The sequence below is a fragment of the Crinia signifera genome, chromosome 1 (genome assembly GCF_055691185.1).
Source record: "Crinia signifera chromosome 1, ASM5569118v1, whole genome shotgun sequence".
Classification (NCBI taxonomy): Eukaryota; Metazoa; Chordata; class Amphibia; order Anura; family Myobatrachidae; genus Crinia; species Crinia signifera.
In genome coordinates, this window is record NC_139217.1 from 80,919,185 (window position 1) to 80,937,885 (window position 18,701).

Here is an 18,701-nt window from a genome sequence, read left to right on the forward strand (position 1 = left end):
CAATTTCAGTTTGCAGCATGGAATTGTTATCATTGCGGCTTTAAAGCGCCGAGGTCTTGGGTTTGATTCCAACCAAAGCCATAACTGTGTGGAGTTTGTATATTCCCCCCGTACTTGCGTGGGTTTTCTCCAGGTACTCCGGTTTACTCCCACAATCCAAAAATATACTTGTAGGTTAATTGACTTCCAACAAAAATTGAACCCAAGAGTGAACATGTGTGCATATACAAGTGGTAGGGATTATACTGTAGATTATAAGATCCACTGGTGCAGGGACTGATCTGAATGGCCAAATATTCTCTGTAAGGTGCTGCGGCATATGTGTGCGCTATATAAGAAACTGTTAATAAATAAATAAGTCTTCATAAAAAGTGATTCTTAACCCTTTGAGTGACAAGGGAATTTGTCACAAGTCCAAATAAGCAGAGGCAAACACGCCCCCGTTGAGTTGGTTACGATTCCAGTCAAGGATGGAGCTGTTTGCTGTAACCTTCGTAGGCCATTCCACATCCTTAACAAAATGTGGATTACGCGTTGTGTGGAGTCTGCAAAGGATGTGGTATGGACCCCCCTTATGTAAAGGCACACTTTGCAGCAATCAGTCCTTGATTTATCACTAATACCCCTTTCACACCAGAAGCAAACTAGCGGGTAAAAGCTTTTCAAACCGGGAATTTGCTGAAAAACCCAGGTTTTACTTTGGTGTGAAAGGGTCAACAAGGGTCTTAAATCTCGGCACTCCGACCCCTGCTCTTGACCAGAGTCAGAGTGCCTGGATTTAAGACCCGTGTTGACCCTTTCACATCACAGAAAAAAAACGGGTTTTTCAGTAAATTCCCGGGATGAAAAGCTTTAACCCAGTAATTTGAGGTGGTGTGAATTGGAGTCAGGCTGCACCTGGCAAAATGACCCGGCACTCAAAAATGCCAGGTAATTGCTGGGTGGCCGGTGTGAAAGGGGTATTAGGGTGTATTCATTGTAAGTATTATATGTGAACTTGTATAGCTGTAGTATTGCAGATGTGCTGCTATTTTTCAGTATTGTTTCACTGTAGCAACCTGTAGCTCACTGACTGTTGTGGAACTACCTGGCCCTTGGCAACCTGTATTTCTACAACAGAAGCCCCCAAACAAAACTAATTAGATTGTATCCCTCTGAGTGCCAAGGGAATTTGTCAAAGTAGGTGTAAAAATTGCTAAGCCAATATTTGTATTCATGATAATGGCCTGTAATGTTTACCTTATATAGGAAAGCTAATTTTTTTTTTTTTAAACAAAATATTTTTTGATTTGGATTTATATAACAAATGTGAGCGGCGCTGGCATTTTTAGCAGATATTTTGCGCATCTCTCCCAGAGATGTTGACACTCAATTGGTTAAAATAAAAATCTTTAATTGATAAAAACAAATTGTGGCATTGTAGAACATTACTTAGCTACATCATGCTACAGACATACACTTTACATGTCTAGACTGTGGTCTACAGTGCAATTAGAAGCACGAACATGGTCTAGACTGCATCTCTCAAGTCTTTTCTTTTATTCACTATTCAACTGGCTGACATCTGGCACATACGGTGCTCTGGGCTTTGTTAAATTCCACCTTAAGCTTATTCTGGCTCATACAAAAAAAAAAATCTTTGAGCCCTGTACAGTTATAGCAGCACCACCATGTGCAGTTTTAAAAAGACAATGTGATCTACAAACCAGCTATTTAACAAGACATCATGGGAGTTGTAGTACTGCAAACAGCTATTACACCCATCACAGCCAGGAACACAATTCCTCCACAGACAGTAACATATACAAAGTAGCATCTGGTCTATGGAAACAATCATACTGACATGTTTAGTATTAGTAAGGTGACCTAAAAAAAAAAAAAAGTACTACAGTGCTATATGGACACACAATAAAGGCCCCCATCCGCTAGTCCGATGTTTTCTTCAGATTCAGACGGATCTGTGAGACAAATATGATGAGAACCGGTCAAATTGGAGCTCCCTCTGATCCGACTGGCATCCCTGCTTCAGATAGGTCTGACAGATCCTTGGTGCAGCACCAAGGATCTATCTGATCTGCAGCTGACAGATGCGTTGCATCTGAAGTAGACAGCCCCTGGACACCTGAGTCCCACCTGCCCGAGTCCTGCCTTCTTGCTGCTCTCCACCTGCACACAGGTCCCGTCATCAGGGGACCTGCCACCGCCTCCTGCACATGGGTCCCACCCGCTGCCACTGCCTCCCGCTCACTTACTTCGTGATCAGCCCGGCGCCCACAGCCCAGGGGCACGGGGGACAGCCCGGGCTTCACCCCTGGCCCTTTGGTGACCTGGAGAGGGGGGAACCGCTCAAAAAGCTGCCTCAAAAAACCCAGGCTGGTAATGTTCAGGGGGAGAACCCTACACAATTTTTTAAAACAATTTAAACTGCCCATACACAGTTCCGATTTGGCCACTTTTCATCCGATTCAGACGGAGTGGATGAAAAAGTGGCCACATCGGATGGGTTTGTTTGACATCCGATCTAATGTACAGCCCCTTATGCATCTGTGTCGGAAGTGCTGCACGGCAGTGGGGTACCGGGATCATATACGATGCGTCATTTTACTCAATAGAGCACTGAAGCCCAGTGAGTAAGCATTCCAGTTAGGACATGTTAGGATTTTCTGACAAATGAGCGTTAAATGGGCTTTCCTACATAAAAGGGTCTAGATGTACATACACTTCAATAGAGAAGCAAAGAACAATAGCTTGCTGCATAGTAGGTACAAAGAAAATGACAGCATAAAGGCCCTTAACTAGCGTCAAAAATGCATTGGTTTATTCACTGTATATTAAAATGTGCAGTCTTAATAGTATTTTTACAATTAGTAAAACTATGAAAATAGAAAGAAAATTGGGTACTTATGTAATATCTGGACTCCCGTTTTGCTTATGAGACCGCATGGCTCGCTGCGCTCACCACGCTTCGGGCACGGTGGCTCGCTGCGCTCGCCACACTATATAAAATCAACTCCATGCGTAGTTGGATAGTAGGGGTATGAAAAAATGGGGTGCATTTAACATGGGAGTCCAGATAATACATAAGTACCGAAAATGGATTATTTATAATATTCCCCAGCCACAAGCAACTGCACTTGCAGCTTGGGCCATTGTTGGTGCTGCACTTCTGTTTTCTCACTTCTTTGAGCTCCATTGCTTCCAAGAGGTGAAAGTACTCATTAACCCCTGCATGTCACCTAAGGCAACACCAGTCTCCCTGCATGTCACAACGCCAGTCCCCCTGTATGTCACCAAAGGTAACGCCAGTCCCCCCCCCCCTGCATGTCACCAAAGGGGACACTAGTCACCCTGCATGTCACCAAAGGCGACGCCAGTCCCCCTGCATGACACCAAAGGCGACGCTAGTGGTGTAAAAACAAAATCTGAATGATTCACAACTCCTCTTTAATATATAAAATGGAGAGTGATAAACAACCAGCACCTAACTGTCATTTTCAAACCCAGTCTGTACTGTGACAGTAAGGATCTGATTGGCTGGCTGTTTATCGCTCTCCATTTAATCACTTTTTGAAGCTTGATCCATCTGGCCCTAATACTGCATCAGCCTATATTTACTGAAAACTGAAATGAGATTAGAGAAAAAATTTTTGTGAACATTTATTTAATTTTCTCAAACAGTACAAGGAACATTTTGTCCAAGCGCAGCGTCGTTCTGAGTAACGGAACAGGTCCCCATGGCAGGCAGCTGCATGTAGTATGTATGCTCCAAGTCACAGTCCACACAAGACACAGTACAAAGACAGGTTTTATTGCTGAACTCAAATCTTCTCACAGCAGGAAATTAATGGGAAACGTTTGTGCAAGATGCCTGCACTACCTCCACCGCCTAATGGGACACTAAAATGGACTTATTAGTCAGGGACTAATTTCATTGGCATAGAAAAGGGAATGGTTACCGAAAGCAGTGATCCGTACTCAGGAGACAGCAGCAGGCCATTCCCTATTCTGACAGGCGCCAGCTGTACACTGGCACATGTTATTATAAAACCACCATAGCTTTAAATAAAAGCAGCAACCATTCAGTTACTCATTTCCATGAAGTCGGGACACACATTACATCAGACAGTAACACAATGTAAGTGGGACAACAGATATGCAGCACATGCGTTCTCATCACATGAATCAGCCCCAAATCCCGGAGCAAACATCTCATCAGGAGAACGCTAAACAACGGCTGTCACCAAGACTGAACAGACTTATTTGAAATAATGACATTGAAAGGAATTCTCTTAGCGAATAACTAATAGCAGCTGCTAGTTCTTTATTTCCTCCAAAGATTACCCTAGTTTAGCTAAACAGCATCGCCTCCATTGCGAAGTACATTGGCCCTAATTCAGGGGACATCAGAATTCTGAATGCCAGGAGCCCAACACGGGGGCGAGCGCATTCAAGCCCCTTGTGGGCTTGCTGTGCTCGACACGCAGTGCTCACTACCTATTCTATTCTCTCTCTATGGGGGTCGTATATCCCCACGATGGAAAAAAAAAAGCCTGTGTAAGTCAGGAACCAGACTGTTGGGCTTCCAATGTCAGAGAAACAACCATCTGAATCCAAAAATCGCCCAGTGTTTATGGATCTTTAGGGGCATATACACAAGCTATTATGGAAAAAAATTATTATCACATCGAATGTAGGTGCATCACCCCCTATATAGTCCATATTGCCCCATGTGTATGCCCCTTAACTTCTAGAACACAGGTAATGGTAAGGTCTACTCAAAATCTAATACCGCTTTCAGACCGCAAATGCAGGGTAGCACCAGGACTTTGAAAAGGTTCAGTCCCGGTGCGAGCCTGCATGTGCAGTCTGTTCAGATCACATCAGCGAACCGGCAATATTGCCAGTTCGCTAACGTCATGTGGGGGCGCGAGGGAGTGTCATTGGGGGTGGGGGTGGAGGCAGCACTTAGAGCTGGCGCTGCTCCAAGCACTGCCTCCTCCATAGTGTGAACAGGAAAGGGGTCGCTCGACCCGATTAACCAGTTCACACTGCACAGCAATGAACCGATAAGAACCCTTCTTTTTACCCAGTTCGTATTGCTAGCGGTTAGCTGTAACCGGTAACCCCTTTCACATCGCACCAATTACCGGGTCGAACCGGCATGAACCCGGTAATTAGGTGCGATGTAAAAGGGGTATAATTAACCAAGGGGCAAGTGCTGTGGAATGAAAGCCAAAACCTCCATGCAGACAGCACACTGGCTGATATGTAGGGGGAACAATGCTAACCACTGCTGTACTGCCTGCTAATACCAATAAAGTAAGTCTATAAACTGTACTGGCAGCTATGGAAGAACAATGTAAGATGCGTGACTTCGCACTTTTCCAGTTTCCACAATAAGAAGCGGCTTACATGGCTACCGTTTAGCTGGAGAAACGCAATAAAACATTCAGAAACCTTCTAGACACAATACAGTGATTTTGTCATGAATTCCGCCCTTCCCTGTGACTCGTCATCCTGTCACAGATCTGCTACAGCTGAGGCCCCATTCCCAGGGTCTGGAGGAGTCTACTGGGGCTCACACAGCAGAACACAACTCAATACAGTAATATCCCAACTGCTAAACTGCAGCATTTTCAAAGGTTCCGACACTCGCCCACACAACAAGGCAGAGATATACACATCAGATAGACCCAACAACTAAACCCATACACGACACCCTCAGTTACACGTATCTATGTATAATCATGCATTTTACACAGCAAATCGCCATTAAGTGATATCTACAGGCGTCTCAGACTTATACCAGGACCAGAGTCACATAAGAACTAAAATAGATGTGTTGTTACTATTCTGGATATAAGGGGTTAAGTACTAAACACATTACATCTCACACAGGAAGCAAAGAGGAAGAACATGAGAAGGAAACAACTTGTGGGTTTTCTAGGCTGGGAGTCAACAGCAGTGCCTCAACAATAAGATGTATAAGGAAGAGACATATTACCTCTCGTATCTACAGCAAACACAGAGAATGACACCTGACCATCTCCATCCGGGTTTTAACCTCAACATAATCTGTTAAATCATTCATAAGGTATATCCAGGCCCATAAGACCTCATTATCACTTCTGTAGTATTACTTTTGTCACAGGACACTGGAGGGGGGGGGGGGGGGAGGGTGGAGCATTGCATCAAGGAAGGCTCCACAACAAGGGGAAGTAAAGACTATAAATCCACCTTTATTAATGCTCTACCTAAAATACAACACAATAGTCCAGAGGTTCCCAAATCGGTGCTGTGGCACCTTTGGGTACCTTGGGACCCTTGCAGAAGTGCCTCGGGTTGTTGGTCCAGGACCAATTCAAATGAACTGTTGTCAATGTAATAGGTAAAACCAGTGAATGTGGCTGCCAATGAGAAATCATGTGGGCAAACATAAGTACATCTTGTCCCTCACTACATAAATAGACATAAACACACAGGTGGGAAGAGTAGCAGGGGCTGCAGCATGGCCCCCATTAACAAGGTCCTCCCTCGGCTGAACTGTTCAGATGAAGGAGAGGGTAGTTAACGATGCGCAGTAGCATATGATGTTCATTCTAGCACCCGCTATCTTTGTAAACCCATGCAGTTCCTCTTCCCTGCCTGGGGTGTCGCTGTCTGCTGTGGTGTTTCTGGCACAGGTCTGGTTTGCATATCAGTGCTGATATACAGACCACACTGTGCTAGAAGCACTGCAGCAGACAGTGACACCCTAGGCAGGGAAGAGGAATTGCATGGGTTTTCAAAGATGAACACTACGCATACATTGTTATAGATATGGAGTGTACACAATAGACACGATAATATTGCTCAGAAAGGCCATTCTGACTGATATCTTTTATTTTATCTTCTAGTGTTTATTGGGCTTTAGTTACCTGTGGCCAAGCATAGATATACTTAAAACCTGGATCATAGGGGCGCCTTGTGGATGGCATTCGGGAACCTCTGCCCTATAAATTTGCTTTAGTTTAGCAAATATGCAGATTATGGCTTCCTCTGTTTGCCAATCACACACGTCCATAACCCAGGTTGCCTCGCTCCCCGCTCCCCCCTCCTCATGCTATTCAGCTGAACTCACTTATTTCTATTATTACAATGTAAAGCTATGCAAACTATAGATTGTTTTGTTAAATAGACATACGCTATAGGGTTTAGAACTGGGGTTTTTTTTGTTTATTTTATTAGGTACACCAATCCCAGGATCCTGGGAATCCCGGGATTGAGAATTTATCAATCCCGAGACTGAAAAATGCCCCCATTTCAGATTAAACATTTGCCATTGTGATGTGACCTGGGCATAACATCCCCACAAAGAGTTCTTGTGTGGTCACTGCTTCTCACATGTATAACTCAGCAGTGAGTATAGCAACCAAACACTGACAAATCTCAGTAGCTAAGTCAAAGGTTCCCAAACTTGATCCTCAAAACACCCTAACAGTCCAAGTTTTAAGGATTAGCATTCTTGAGCACACCAAAGCACACCATTCTTTTACACCAAAAAAAACATTTCCCGGGTTGGGCCTCACTGTAAATGTGCCCCTTAAAAAAAAAAAAAAAAAAAAGACCTGGCAATCCAACCTGGGAAATAGTGGTTGAATATGGGCGAGACCCATGTTCAGGGGAAGTGTAAATTGGTAACCCCGGTCACTCAACTGTTTACATCAAAGGGGAGAGCCCATAGCTGCCATCTGGCCTTTGTAACTACAACATCTCTCCACTATAATTGACAGTATCTTCAATGCTGCAGCCCAGCTCATCCTCCACTCTAAACGTACTACATCCACTTCCCCTCTATTACATGCCCTACACTCACAAAGCCCTCACCCTTTTCTCTGCCACTCACTTTATTCCGCAAATGTTTGCCACGTCTCCTGCCAAAGGATTACTTCCTCCCATTCCGGCTTACAAGATTTTGGCTGTGGAGCTCCCTACATTTTCCTATCAGACTCTCCACTAAACTTCAAACGGGCTCCCCACTTCTTCAACAAACCTCATCCTTGCTGGCCACACATCAGACCAACTTTCCTCCAACCATCCAACCAGTTTCTTGGATGGAATAAAAATATGGTACTGGATGGGAGCAAATGTAATATTTACTTCAGCAATTTGCTCCCAAAATCTGGAAAAGGACAAAAACTGTCGCTCAGACACGGTACTGTAGTTGAACCTGTTTGATTTAAACAATTTGACTGAATGTTTTTGTCCATTTCCCTGGGTTTGTGAGCACATTTCTTATTGTCCTTTGCTCACATCCAGTACATATTTTTATTCCAACCAAGCAACTAGTTGGATGGTTGGAGAAAAGTTGTTCTGATGTGTGGCCAGCATAAGCCTCCGTTTCATATTCACTTTTTCCCCATTTGGGTCTGCCACTCTTTATCAGAATGTAAGCGGTCATCAGCAGGGGACTCTCCGCTCATGTGCTTTTTATTGTCTCAAGGTGCCCATACACGTTACAATTATTGTATACAATATCCCATCTCGGTTTTGCAATGAGATTAGATCTAGTACAAAAAGTATGTGCTGCACATACTTTTTGTACTAGATCTAATCGCAAAACCGAGATGCGATATTGTATACAATAATTGTAACGTGTATGGGCACCTTTATACTATTATCTTCCACGCCATAAACGGCACCTAACCCTTGCTTTCTGCCACCCTGATACGGCAAAATTTATATACTATTTGTGCTTCTCTTGCAATGTCTTGTACTAGAAGTTGCAGACTTCTTGTTTTTTGTTTTTTATTTGTTTATGTATTTCGTTAGGTGCTGGGGAATCATATAGTAAATCACTTGCTTATCCAGACACATTGCCCCATTATATAATCGCAAATCAATTTTGGATAATAATTATGCAATTTTTAAGGTTTTTTTTTTTTTTTTTTTAAATCTAGCAGACTATTAAATATATGTACTATACAAGAGGATCACAGGAGCTCACAGTTTGTGATTTTATTGATCTCTCCTCGCCCCGCACATTCTCAGCGATACTTCTACATAAGCTCTAAATGTCAGTGTGACTTGTATCCTGCTAAACATTTTATGTACTAATTCTGCTGTGACAGAGGACAGATGTCACAGGGAGCTGCTCTGTGTGAGGCCAACAGCCACTTGCCGCATCTGCTATATAAACATTTCACACTGATTTCTACACTGTCCGGATGTATTGATACAGATAAGATGGCTGAAGACATTTGTGCGAATACCTCTCTAAAGTTAAAAAGTACACCTGTCGCTAACAACAAGAGGAGACTGTCATATTATAAACTTTACCAAATATATATGGGGTTTATTCAGGTGTATTTATTATATAGATTGTTGATCCATGAGATACATTGTACACAAAGCTAAACACTGGCATGGCAATAAAGAACGGCAACTTTACCTATAGCTGAAAGGCTTGAATAACTTATTACAGCTGGACAATCTTATAGCTTGATATGTATAATAGTTTGAGGAACTACAAGCCCCAGCATAGAGATTTGGTTAGTGTTCATTCTAGCACCCGCTATCTTTGAAAACCCATGCAGTTCCTCTTCCCTGCCTGGGGTGCCATTGTCTGCTGTAGTGCTTATAGCACAGTGTGGTCTGTATATCAGCACTGATATGCAAACCAGACCTGTGCTAGAAACACCACAGCAGACAGCGACAGCCCAGGAAGGGAAGAGGAACTGCATGGGTTTTCAAAGATGGCGGGTGCTAGAATGAACACTATTGGTGATTCACAATCGGTCCACCACATACCCCAGGTTGGGAATCGCTGATCCAAACAATCCTATGGCTAAAGGGCCCCATACACTACAACCATATATCTGACCTTGAAGTCGGACGCGATTTCCCTTGAATTTCCCCTGGACCATCCCGGGAGAGAGATTCCATACGATTTTGTAATTTTGCGTAAGATATATCTAGTCATGATAAATCGCATGCAATATATCTTATGGTATACAATTGTACCATAAGATATATCTGATGGGCTGGATTGGGGGGCTAGAAATGCCAGTCAAGCTTTCTGCGATACATCAAATGCACACAAAAAAAAAAACACATTTCCATTTTCCATCCAATTCCATAATCAATAGTGCAGCACTAGCGATCTAGACTAGAGCCTCCATTATGACAGTCATGGGACTGCGCATCGGATAGGATGCTACTAAAAAACTCCTCTGTGGCGGAACACAGATATCCTGGCCATACAAGGTGAAATATCGGAACGTGTAAGGCCATGACGATTTCAGCTTGTCAGATAAATTATCTGATGGTCTGATGTTATATCTGACAGTGTAAGCCCAGCATAAGCCCCAGTTTGCTATGCACAAAGTAACTTATTAGTACATTGCATCATATTCTACTCTTTCTTCACTGCAAACCAGATGAGCTATTAACCAGAAACTAAAACAAGGTAAAGGAAAACAGTGCGCTAAGATGAACATGTAAAGGTCACATGATGACAACACACAACCTTTACTACCCTGACAACAACAGTTGCCAAGGCATGAAATGAAATGAATACTCAAGTACAGCATGGCCATTTCATACATACAGTAAGAGGCACATTTGCTAAAACACGGGATTACAAATAAAGAAAAATAAGTTACTTATATATCATGGAACATAGCAAACACAAGGCTTTTATAATAAACCTTTCACATACATACATACATACATACATACATAGTAATAACCAGATTAAAAGGACCTCCATAACAGGCAAAAACCCAAACATAGAAACGTACAAAGGTGGATTGGCTAAAACCGGGTACACACGACTACACAATGTGTGAAACCAGCTAAATTGCCGGCGTCGGGGGACCTGGCATCGGCAAGTGCATACAGTCTTGCTGATGCCGGTAGGCGGGAGCGATGGGGTGGTGAGTGGAGCAGGGGCTGTAAAGTAACAACCCACAGAAGTGGGCATGCAAGCCGATATTTGGCATACACACTAAGAAGTATTTTACACAATATCACTCAGCAGTGGGAGGAAATTGGCGGTATTGCATAAAATATCATTTAGTGCCTATGGGGTTTAATAGAGCTGTTTGGAGGAAGCAGCACTGGGCCTGATTCAGATGTGAACAGAGGTGCCATCGAGGTGGCTTTTACATGGAAGCAGCAGCGATGCACTAGTTTGGTAATGCAGAGGGAGGAGTCTGATATTAAGTAGATGACTTCTGCTTGCATTAGTGCTCCATGCTGCATCCTACAATGCGGCATTGTTTCATTGGCGGCTGCATAACCCAAGGGTCTGCACGAGCCGGCAGCCACAGATCCAACCAAGAAATCTCCATCTTCCAATGACGATCTGAACCTCGTCACACCCCTAAAACGGAGGAAGCAAGCCTCTCCCTCTCTGCCCCAAACAGCAACAGACTGTCAATCACTGACCATTTGCTGTCGATCTGCTTCCGATGTTACAGACCTCTGCTCTGGAGCTCTAACAAATTTAATGCGACCCTGTGTAAAGGTGGATATTTTGTGGGCTGACCCATTATTCTGATAGCCAGGACAAAAGAGACTGAGGCATGAGGATCAAGGGGTCGCAGCCATGAGAAGTCCTGATGTGCACCTGGTAACGGCAAGTAATGGAAGCCAGGATGGGAGTACAGCTGTTGCAGAGGTGAAGCGGCAATGGATCTCAGCTAAGAGGGGGAACCTGGTAATGTTACATCGGTTATTCTGGCCCAACACGGCTTTTGAGCATTAAAACAGACAATCGTTCCGTGTGTATGAACTGTATCGATCGTACCCGCCGGCCATTGGTAGTGGTCTATGGTCTTTCCTGCATGCAGAAAGACCATCGACCAATCGTGACCGATGTGTACCAATCGTTTCATGTGTATGCACGATGAAGGATTTGGTAAAGCTGATTGACTGGCTCCCACTCCCCTCCACCATCGTTAAAGATCAATCGTTCATACAATCTTTCACTATTTGACAACAATCATTTGCCCAGGAGTTCTGAGGAAATCGTTAACGAATCGTTTGCTAAATGTGTACGCGCCTATAGTTAGATTTCAGCATCTATACTGATATCTACACTGCAGTGTAAAAATAAAGCAGCCAGTATTTACCCTGCAGAGAAAATCACCCAAATCTAGCAATTTCTTTGTTGCTTTTGATGAATGTTGCAGCATTCTGGCCCTGGCACTAGGACCTCTGCCATAATACATTCATAGGTTTTAGAGATCATGCCACTGATAACATAATGAGCTGCTGTATCTCAGTGTGGGTATAAGGTTCATTTATAAGGTTCATTTGACAGGGCTCCCCTCTTGTGATGCAAATTGTGGTGGTGGTGGTGACAGGCTTGATTCCCACCATGGTTCTAACTGTGTGGAAATTGCATATTGTGAGTACACATGAGCAGACTAGATGGTCTAAGTCAGGGGTGGCCAAACCGGTCCTCGAGATCTACCAACAGTCCACGTTTTCCAGGTCACCTAGCTGCTGCACATGTGTAGCCAATACTATCTGTCACATTTTAAAACATGCTGCATTCATTCCTACTATAGATCCACAGGTTGCCTTGAAAATATGCACCGTTGGTAGATCTTGAGGACAGGTTTGGCCACCCCTGGTCTAAGTGGTTCTTATCTGCATTCAAATTCTATGTAACAATGATTTATTTTAGTTTCTATGATAGTTCATTGTTTTGTACTGATGGGACCTATTGGAGGTGAATGATCTTTCTGAAACCTTGACACTCCATTCTTTTGCATCTGAGTGACCGAACCAGCCTCTGAAGACTCAAGTTCCTGGGACCACTTTCTTCCCAGAACACCCCACAATCCATTCTGGCTCCAGAACAGCAGGAGGTCTGCATCCTCCATAAAGCCTTCTATCCGGGGAAACATCACAGCACAACAGCAATAACCTGTGAGGCCAAATAGGAAAGGACACTACCATACTCACTATACCCAGCTGGGATTTTTCAATCACCATATAAATACAGTACCGTATAGACTCAATCATCAGTCAGCACCTTTTTATTCATTGCATTTATCACTTATTTTTTATTCTTTATTAATTGGAAACAATTATTCTGATTTTATGTTTAGATTTTTAATTAATTTTATTAAATTACATTGGTACTAGCATTATGTACAAATTACTTAGTTACATCTAGCGCAGTCATCCATTTCTTTTCAGTTCATTGTTTTAGCCTATGTTGTTGGGTGACCGCAGGTTCTCTCACAAGTACTACCGGTTTATACCAGAGGTTCTCAAACTGTGGGTCGGAAGCCCATGTTGTTGACCATGGTCCAGGCTAATGACTTCTCTAACCTCTCAGTCAGTGATCCAAGGAGTCTGAAAAATTAGTTGAAATGTCTGTTACTTCAGACTCCTCACATCACTTGCTTAAGGCCTATACACACTGGGTGACTGAGCTGGAAGCAGCTCAGTTTACTCGCCTGAGCTGCTTTCAGCTCGAAAGCCGCCCAGTGTGTACGGGGCAGCGGTGAGCGCTGAAGCGTACTACCGCATCATTGCTGGCCTGGCCGTTCATCTGCTGGTTATTACCAGCAGATGAGAGGTGGAGTGGATGGCTTTCCATAGTGTTCTGCTATGGAAAGTCGTCCACCGCAGTACAAGTCACCAAAATGAGTGAAAACCACTCAGCGTGTATGCACTGAGCGTTTTTCATCTCAGCGATTTTCCCCATTACCACTCACCATACACCCTGGGTAAAACTGCCCAGTGAGAGATCTAGGAGTCATCAGGCCGCTCGGCCCCACCAGACAGTGTTCTGTCTCTCCTGTTCCTCCAAGCAGCCACTGCCACCAGCAGGCTGCACTCCACGTTCCCTCATCTACATTTAGATATCCATAGGTGGCACACGTGGCTGGTAGCAAGGGTGCACCCAGTTTCTGGGGCTTCTGAGTTGTGGGAAACTTGCAGGTGAAATAGGCAGCCCAGGACTCCATCTCTGAAGAGCCTCTTGTAGGTGGGCTATCCGCGGGTGGCATGGGATTGAGGGAGAGGGATTCTAGGAAGAAGCAACTAGGGAGAATGATAGGAAAGGAAGGGTGCACTAAGCACAGACTCTATGCGATGTGTCTGTAGATGGGGGACACAAGGAAAAAAACAGTGTAGGATGTGGAGGGGTACAGGGGAAACCCCATTAATTATACATGCACTGCCTCTCTCTGCCAAAATCATGTCACCCTTGCCATTCTCCAGTATCCACTGCAACTCTCTGCTAACCTATGCCCCCCATGTCACCCTGTACATGCAGCCACTGACTCAAATGCTCTCACTGCCACCCTCCTCATCTCCCTGCCATCCACTCAACCTCTGCCAGCCTCATCACCCCCTGCTTCCCCATGCCACCATTTACCAACCCCCACCTCCCTGCCATATCCAAAATGGTCACAGCAGGTATAAACTTTAACAAGTGGTAACTTGCTGAACCTCCTTGTATATTCCATTTGTTTTGTTTTTTATTTCAAATAAATACATTTACATTGTTGTGGACAGAAATAGTATTATATAAAACTATTTGCAGCAGCAGTAGTAGTACAGATGTAAACATCACAAAAGTAGCCCAACACCAGATTTCAACACTACACCTATCCTGCACATTTTACATTTCTGTTGATCTCGAAGTCACATTAATATATAGGTAAACTCCATTACATCCAAATAAATCATAAACTAATCTAATAATCAGAGACAAAACAATGAAATTCAAAGAACACTGCTACAACTTTGTACCACATCCATTTGAATACCAGTCTCAGTACTGACAAGAAATGTGTCAGTGACCGATCATCAGACAGGGCCACTGACCCTAGAAGTTAGGAATATTTCTGAGTCATTAAATCCGTGTGAACGGAAACCAGGGGGACGACAGTGTGATCAGTCAGTCTCTGTATACCAGAAGGCAGCCTGCACAAGACTACTTTGGGAACAAGTGGTGGGGTATGATACACAGACATATAACCAGATCCATCCACATAGCAAATTGTTTCTGTAGCAAGATCATGCCTATCACTGCAAACTGGTTGACACATTTATGGCATGTAGAACTAGGTATAGATTAATAGAGCTATGTTATAGAAAGACACACAATTTATTTCTCATGCCCAAGCTTATCTTACTGCAATTTGTTTGGGAGATCGTTATGCCATCTATAGAACAGTCCCCTTTGCAAGCAATGCTTGCCAGGCTGGGTTGCAGCAATATGCTATGCACAGGTGGCCCCCGTGCATATGCACTGGTCAGTAACTCATAGCTAGCAGCAGAGTAGAGGACACCAGGAGAAGAAAGACTCTGTTGCACCTCACAAGACAGGTGAGTGATGCAACAGAAGTATCACTGCAGGGAAACAGAAATGCTGGCCATGTGATGGGAACAACCTGTCAGCAGTCAGAATGTCAACATGATGTTGACATTCCCCATGTAGACTACAATGGTGAAATATCAACACGTTAGAATGTCGATATATTATTACTGGTGGCCTAGCGGTAACTTACATTTTCCTGGTAGCGGCAGCAGCTCCAGTCCCGGTGGTCCAGTGACCGTCACTTCTGGGGGAGGGGCAGAGACCTCAAATCTTCCAGCAGGTATAGCTCCCATGTCCCTATGCTTATAATGGGTGAAAATGGTGCAGTTTACACCCTGCACATGTTTTTTTCCAATACTTACCCTCTGGAGTACCATGTCAGCAGAAACCACCAGAAAAATGGCACATGGGCACTAGACGCAGAGATAACACTAGGCTTTCTTAGTGACACTAGTCCCCAGAGTCTATTGCCCTGTCAGCTAGAGAGAAGGTGGCCAGATGAATGGGTTGATCTTATAATGTGTATTAAATTGGCAGCACACAAACTTTACTGCAGACGCAATTTGCACGAAAGTGCTCACTGAACCATAGGGCAGCAAAAAAATTTGAACAAATTTAGGCTGAACCTAGCCTGCAAAGGCTGCACAATTGGGTGTCATTGGTGGCATTTAAGTGCAGTGGCAAAGGCATCTCGCATTCTTTGCAAATAACAGAAGACTGCAAACAGGCCCACTCCTCTCTTGGTGAGCCCCTGACTATCCCTATCCCTCTCCCTTAGTGCCTAACCCTAACTCATAGCCTTGACATTTCACCTGTTGACATGCTGACTGTTGACATTTAAACAATGTCAGCATCATAACAAAACAAAAAAAAAATGTCTTGTTTACTTACTTAGCATCACAACTATCAACCTTATAGACTACATTCCCCATTCCCAAGCCGCAACTAGTTCCATTCTTTAATGGAGACCATAGTAGTCCAATGAAACCTGATAGAAAACAACTGTTAACTCATCTTATTCTCTGCGATAGATAGGATAGGTAAATAGATAGATTTCAACGTGCTGACATTTGCATATTATAAACACAATATACAAAATAATATTAAGTATTCATAGACTACATAAAATAGTTGTAGGGTTTTTTTTTTTAATAAAGGGGCATTAATGACATGTTTCACCAATTAGTGAGGCCACTATAATCACCCCACACATCATTTTATTATCAAAAACCTGCAATTGTCACTTGTGCATTGTATGACAGGCAAGCACAGGTCAGCAGCACCATTCGATTGCAAGCTCTTGGGGACAGGGGGACAGTGATTTATCTGCCCCTAGTGCCCAGTGATGGATATGGGAGAGGGAGCGAGCCATGCAGCCACCTAAAGGCACGTCCGTGCTGCCCCCCTCTGTGTGTACTCACCGGGCCGATCACCCGGAGCTGATCCCTTGCCGTCTCCCGGGTTACACTGACGGGCTCTCGCTGATCTTTAACCGCTGCCGCCTCCGATGTAAACCCTGGACAGCCTGTGGTATTTCCATCCGAGTCTGATCCCGATCCGTCCCCGCAACGTCCCGATTCTTTCTCCCCCACTCTCAGCCTCCCTCTGTTCTCTCTCTTCCCCCTCGATACCCAACGTTAGTTACACGCCAGCCTCCGCTCTGCGCTCATTGGTCACCACGGCGCAGACGCTGGGCGGGGGAAAGAAAAGACGTGCGTTAATTGGATGACTGACATGTCAGTCTACCATGATCACGCGTCCCGCCCACTTCATGTACAAAGCTGAACGTGTGGATTAGCATGGTCTGTCAATCAAAAAGCGATGTCTGCCCATTTCTATTCTGATTGGCTACGCGAGAGGACGCCCAGACAATGAGAGATGCAAGGATCTCATTGGATCAGAAGCAAGGAACATGGCCCCGCCTAAATAATATTACTGCGCCGTGATTGGCTGAATGTATTAGTTTAACGCCACGCCCTACAATTGATAAGCTGGCATCTCTGTCAGTAAAGTCCTTGTCACATGTTGATGATATTCATGGTCCTATTCCAAGCACATTTATGTATTTTATTTTATATTCACACATATGTATGATGTATAGGAACATGCCAGTTTCTAAATAGGTGTTCCTGGGAATGTCATAGAATACTGCTACAGGCAATGTATGTTCTTTTAATATATAGTGTGTTGTGTTATCCTCTGGTCTGTATAAGTTAATTATTGAACAGGAGCATTGAAAATTAAAATACGTAAATATATGACATGATACAAATGTATGTAAATATATCACATAATACCTGTGTGACATCCCAAGTTCAGCCATGCAGTCTCCACTTGCTGGTGTTGAAATAGGTGGAATATAAAGATAATTCGAGCTTGATCCTGAGGTTGTCATTTGAAGAGCACCATTGTTAACTGGTATGATTATGTGAACACCTAATAGCTGTGGTTTGGTCATCGCCTACTTCTCCCAATCACCCACTATCTCCCTGTCCCACTCTGCCTTTCCCCATTACTTACTGCCTCTCCTCCATTGCCTGTCACCATCATCACCCTTTCTGTCATCCTCTGACCTTACCTTTCACCATCTGCCTATCCTAATTACTCACTATATACCTGTTACCCTCTGCCTCTCCCTATCTCCACCACACCCTCTGCCTTTGCGTTAGTCACTGCCTCTCTCCCACTGCATTCCTCCATCACCCACTATCTCCATGACACCCTCTGCCTTTTTCCATTAGTGTCTGCCTCTCTCCACCCCCTACTATCTCTATCATCTTCTGACTTCTCCTGTCACCTAATATATCCCTGTCACCAATTGCATCTCCCCATCACCCTTTGGCTCTCTCCATTAAACTCTGCCTCTTCGTATCACCCAATACCTCCCGGTGACCATCTGCATTAATCCCAACAACTTTTGTCTTTCCCTATCACCATATGACCGCACTCCTAACTAACTTCCTCTCCCTATCTTCCTCCCCAAGTCAACCACTGCCTCCCCAATCAAACACTGCCTCTGCCTCTCCCTGTCACCCACTGCCCCTTGCTATCACTTTCTTCCTGTCACCCTCTACCTCTCTGTCACCCCACTGACTCTCCATTCACCTCCTTCCACACACTTCCTCCCCATGATACCCTCTGGCTTCCCAGTCACACACTGACTCTCCCATCTACCACTGCCTCCACTGATACCCCCTGCCTCCTAAGTCCCAAACTGCCTCTCCCTGACACTCTGTCTTTCCCAACCACCCTCCACCAGTCACACATTGACTTCTCATTCATCACCTGCCTCTCAATCACCCACTGCCTAATCCAGCCTGTCCCGCTGTCACCCACAGCCTCCCCATTTGTAATGCAAAGCCTGCCACAT

General features: G+C 44.2%; 1 protein-coding gene across 1 annotated transcript in view; it reads right to left on the minus strand.

The window, feature by feature from the left end:
- Nucleotides 1-16,966, minus strand: part of FRYL (FRY like transcription coactivator) — a 250,991-nt gene extending 234,025 nt beyond the window's left edge. The window contains exon 1 of the mRNA XM_083168231.1: nt 16,753-16,966. The gene's annotated coding sequence lies outside the window, so the exon portion shown is untranslated. The remainder of the gene's footprint in view (nt 1-16,752) is intronic.
- Between the last annotated feature and the right edge of the window lie 1,735 nt (nt 16,967-18,701).